We start from the raw sequence: 5,743 nt of genomic DNA on the forward strand, positions 1-5,743 counted from the left end.
ACGTCACGTGCGTCGGGCTATAAATATGAGAGTTTTCATGTCATTTGGGAGAGTTTGGCATACAAGATCAGAGAAGATGCTTGGGAGGGGTTTTTGGGAGATTACTACGGTGAAGTTATACCATTATACAAATGATATGGGTTGAGTTACGAGACACATTAAGGTATCTTTTACCCATTAATTTGTAATTATGATATTTGATTATAATTTAGATTTTAGAGACCCGAGTATATTATAGGTATTCATGATATGGTTCAGTTACATACCAGTTGGTAAGATTGTTAGTAAATCTTACGATTAAAGATTTAGACGAGACTGTGAGGGTTATCAACCCCAATATCCAAGAGGTACTCATTATGAGAGATTCAACTAATGGCTTGCGATTTAGGCCTATTATGATTATATAATGAGATTTGATTATTATTCTGACGAGTGGTCATAGAGTATACCTAGTGAGTTGGGACAGGTTATGAGAAACTTATTATTTGATGACTAGGTGTAACCATGTGACGAATTGATAGAGATCAAATGATGGAAACCTAGACTAGAATTAGTATACCAAATAACTAGGTGAGTAAAACTACTATAACATCCATTGTGGGATAATTATGTTTTCTATTACGTGAAATATATTATGATATATGATTAATCATTGATTTGTGTGATTGATGAATCTGTGACAAGAAATTATGATTGAGAAATATACAATATTTGATACATTGATTGTGACTGAGAGATGGAATAGTGAGAGAGTCGTTTATGATTGATGAGACAGATCTTTAACGAAAGAGATTCTGATTGGGATAGATCTTGATTTAGAGATTTGATTTTGATTGAGAAAAAGAGAGATCATCGAGAGAGATAGATTATTTCTCAGTTTTAGATTAGATCAGATCTTGATGTACAATTTACATGATTTAGATGATTTATATGATTATATGATCTATGTAATTTTTTGTTATTGTAGTTGTTATTCACTAAGCCACGAGACATACGTTTTGTAATGACCTGTTTTGCAGGTACATTATTTGTGATGCCCGACTCAATCATGTACTTGTTGCTAGTATGATCCTTGTGATAACTTCTTGTATGCCAGTTCTCTAGTGTACACCACAATAAATTTGAAAATTTTAAATGAGAAATAAATTTTTTTTGGTGTACTTGGTATGAAATCCTAGGCATTACTTTCTTCATTACAACTTTACCCAAAAGGTGAAGTGTCAATGGATCTAATGAGAAGACGAACCTCAGCTCTAACAAAGTAGTTTCCTAAAAAACTAAAAAAAGATCCAATACCTTAAATGAATCTGAACATATTCCACCAATGCGAAACTAAGCCGATAACACTTCCAAATTTGAAGGAAAATTACAAGATTTTCCAGAAACATTGATAGAAAAACGGTCAGATCAACTCAATTACCAACCCTTCTAATATGACTTGCCAAAAATTGGATTTTTCATAGATCCAAGGCCACACCTAAAAACTGAACAATGCTACTGCGACATCTAAACTTCCTATAACCAAAGGACAATTGTCAAACTTTAGCCTGCTATGACCAATAATTCCACAACCAACAATTTAGGGTATACATACCTAGGAACCAAGATATACACCGCACAAAACTTGATGAAAGGTTGACACATCCATAGCACCTTCAACTGATACAGCTCAAAACCTTCAGGAAAATTCAACAGTTGACAAGGAAGGAAATAACCAATGTTCGAAAATGGGTCAACAAACTAAATCCAAGATCTTACACACTACTAAACAAAGCCTATGGAAAAATACACATTGAGTTCTGAAGTTGCTAAATAAATGAACCACTGCCCATCTTCATCAAAGATAACATGTAGGTTCCTTGATCTATAGCAATTAACAAATAAGAAGATTGAAAGAACAAAAAGAGCATCACAAATGTTTTTCACTAAGAAAAGGTTCTCACTAAGAGAATGAGCACAAATCTCTCTAGGGTTCAATGATCAACCAATGATAAAAAACCTACTATATAAAGAAAAGTAAAGAGATCGTGAATTCCTACAAACCAGGGATAAACCTAATCCACATAAAAAATAGAGTATATCCGATATCCCTAAGATATCAGATTTATTAACTAACTATGTGTATATATATATATATATATATATATATATATATATATATATATATATATATATATATATGATATTACATTTATATCGTTTACACGCTGATATGACATTGTAGACTGAGCATCACGTTGGTGCTAGTGAGACACTAGCGCTGAAAAGAGTCAGCATAAAGTTGTCCTTAAAATATCCCCTAATATGATGATGTCAACAATTGAGTTTTTCTCCAGCTTAGAAGTACATTCCTATATAACAGATACATCTTCAATAAATCCCCCCATAGATGTATATTCATATATAACAAAGACTTTGTCAATATATTTTCTCTCCTTTTTTGGCATCATTTGAATCTGGGGTGAAATCTCCCCATTAGCAGAAGATGATAACTTCAGTATGAGGGTCTACCACATCATTAGCATCAGTTCATAGATCAGTCAGAGATGATAAGCTAAGATAACTTGAAATTGATTTTCAATCTTTAACAACTAATCTTCATTGATTAATAGAGTAGAAACACACATCATTAATATTATTCAGTTAGAGTAGCTTGAGCTTCTGTAGTGTATTAGCCTTTTATGTAAGGTGAGAATCACATCGAGACATGAGGTAGCAACAATGTATACGACAAGCAACAAAATGATAGGAGGGATTTTGGTGTATCACACTATTTTTTTTTTTTGCAATAGTAGATCATTTACATAGTGTTGCGAAGTTTCATCAGTGTATGGTTCTATACACTTATTCATTAACCAATTTTATTAGAAGAATGATTTTGGAAAGAATGGTGTGATGCGTGTAATACATTTCAATATAAAATGTACCCATTGACATAGAGTGTAGAACTTTTATCAGTGTATGGCTTTTATAGTGAATCATAAAATTCTTTCTTAGAAGCTCTATGGGGTGTAAGTGCATGTAATATATCAAAATACATGATCTATCCATTTGCACAATTTTTTCAAGTTCTCATTAGTGTGTAGTATTTGACACTGAATCACAAAGATTTTAAGAATAGTTTATGGGCAAGAATGGATTGTTGCGTGTGATAAACTATGATACATAGCATAACAATCAACACATATTTTTAAAGTTCTCATCAGCGTTTGGTATTTAATGGTTAATCATAAAACTTTAAGAAGAATTTAAGGGCAAGAATGGGTTGGATCATGTGATAAATTATGGTACATAGTCTAACCATCGAAACAAAATTTAGAACTTTTATCAGTGTGTGGTATTTCATAGTGAATCGTCAAGTTCTATAAAAGAAGAATTTTAGTGAGAGATACAAAATGTCTCAATCACACTTATGCGGAATCAGTGTGGATCATAGACAATGTATAGCTCATCAATAGGAAGTTGTTTATCTTCTAGTATCATAGAGTTAAGTTGTAGTCTAGAATGAAAGATTCACCATTAATTTAGTTAATATGGTAGACCTCAAATATTAAAATAAAAGAAAAAGAAAATAAAAGAATTAGCCAAACAAGAAAACTATCAAAGTGAGAAACATGTAGCTTTTTCAGAAAAATCTTAAAGACCAAATTTGGCGAATCCTTTAAATTGAAGGATCATTAATGACTTTCTTCCTTCCAAGATATCTACCACTCAATATCTATCTATAAAGAGAGACAGAAACACAAGAAAACATATCAAAATATAGATCAAAACACAAGAATTGAGAAATGTTCTTATTCCTTGAAGTTGAAATATTACAGATGGACTCCAAGCTTCATATTCATCATGCTTAGAGGATACCCAATAAGACATAGTGTTTGTAACCAACGAGTTAAGAGGTTCCAATCGTTGTAAACTTCGAGTTATGAAATTCAGTAGGAGAAGACTCGAATGAACAAAGTATTAAGAGCTTCATAATAACCAACAAGAATCATTGCTTTTGCAATGGATTCTTCGGATCTCAGATGGGGATTGGTGTAGCAATGAGAGCGTCTATGGAAACTAGATGTCCCATGCTTATTATATTCACCTAACAATGTATCAATGGGTTAAGGGTCCCAGGGAAGGCACAATAATCATTCAGAACATTCAGTTGAGACATCATAAGCATGCCAACGTTGAAGAAAAAATGCAGAGCCACTCAGAATGGTATGTGAAACCAATCTTGATGATAAGACATTGTAATGAATGGTGTGCAGGCTTAGGCGATATGGCTTTTTTTTAATGAGAAATAGAGCAGGTCAGCATCAAATTTTGAAGTTGAATAATCCTGAGATAGCTAGAGAAGAAAACAATAGTGATTAATATGATATATATATATATATATATATATGTATATATAGATATACATATATATATATACACTATACACACACATACACAATACTAGAAAAACAGCGTTTTACGACGCGCAATGCGTGTCGTAAAATGTTCAGACGACTCGCAAATGCATGTCAAGGAAGACCCTATGATAACGAGAGACGACACGCTTTTGCACGTCGTCTATAGATGATGCGCATTTACGATGCACATTTATGACACGAAATGCGTATCATTAAAGCCGCAGTCAAGAAAGGTCATGTCATAAATGAGGATGACACACATTTTTGCGTATCGTAATTTTAATTTTTTTTAAAATTATTTATAGATTTAATAATTTCAAATTAAATTTTCATTTCATGTCTCTCAATACAAAATAAAATACCATATACAAAAAAGTACAATCCATTGCACAAAATTTAATGTCATACAAATAATCATTCCAATAGTAGACAAATATTTGCACATTATTATTAAGAGGTTTTCCCTAACTATATAACATAGTACTACATTGCTATTTCCTTAGTTTGTGTACATTGTTCTAAGAAAGTGTGTATTGAAGCACCTTCCATGCAGTAGTACCCCCTTGACCAATGGTAGTATCAGAACATAAAGCACCTTTCGGCACAAAAAACAACAATCAGTCAACAAAGAGTCAACATTCTTTAAAATACTATATGAACCTTCTCAAGTGATGCACATAGACCAAGAATACCCTGAATTACAATTTACAATTTACAACAAAAACAAGAACTGACTGAGTCAAACTAGAAAATAATAAAATGCTAGGTCAACTTAGCTAAGTATTGAATCCATATGTAATGAATACAATCACAAATGTAAGTGATTAATGTCATTAATGGCATAATTTGTTTCCCTTGTCTTACCTTTATTAGCACCATATATCTCGTCTCATTTCACCTTCAAAATCAAAAAATTCAAATATCCATGATTTGGACCTAAGAACATGGGAATACAAAGATACAAATAATATTTAATAACATTGTACCAAATATAAACACTAAGAGATGATGATAGAAGAGAGCGAAAAATGTTATCATATCTCACGAGGGATGTTGATGATTTATCTTTCTTCCAACATGTCATTGTTGTTCAACTTGTAACTTATTCCTCTAGGTTCTAGGTTTCAGGTCAAATTAAAAAGTCTTCACATACCCATGACCCAACAATAGTCAAATTAAGTCTTGGACAAATCTCCATGTATATTACACTAAGTAAAATCGCTGCCAAAAGGGTAGTTTATATATATAAGCAGTTGGTGGATCATTGAATGCAACCCTTGAAAGACCGAAGTCACAGATCTTGAGTTTGTAATCCGTATTGGCCAAAATATTTTTGGGTT

Source organism: Lactuca sativa, chromosome 6 (assembly GCF_002870075.4).
Source record: "Lactuca sativa cultivar Salinas chromosome 6, Lsat_Salinas_v11, whole genome shotgun sequence".
NCBI classification, from domain to species: Eukaryota; Viridiplantae; Streptophyta; class Magnoliopsida; order Asterales; family Asteraceae; genus Lactuca; species Lactuca sativa.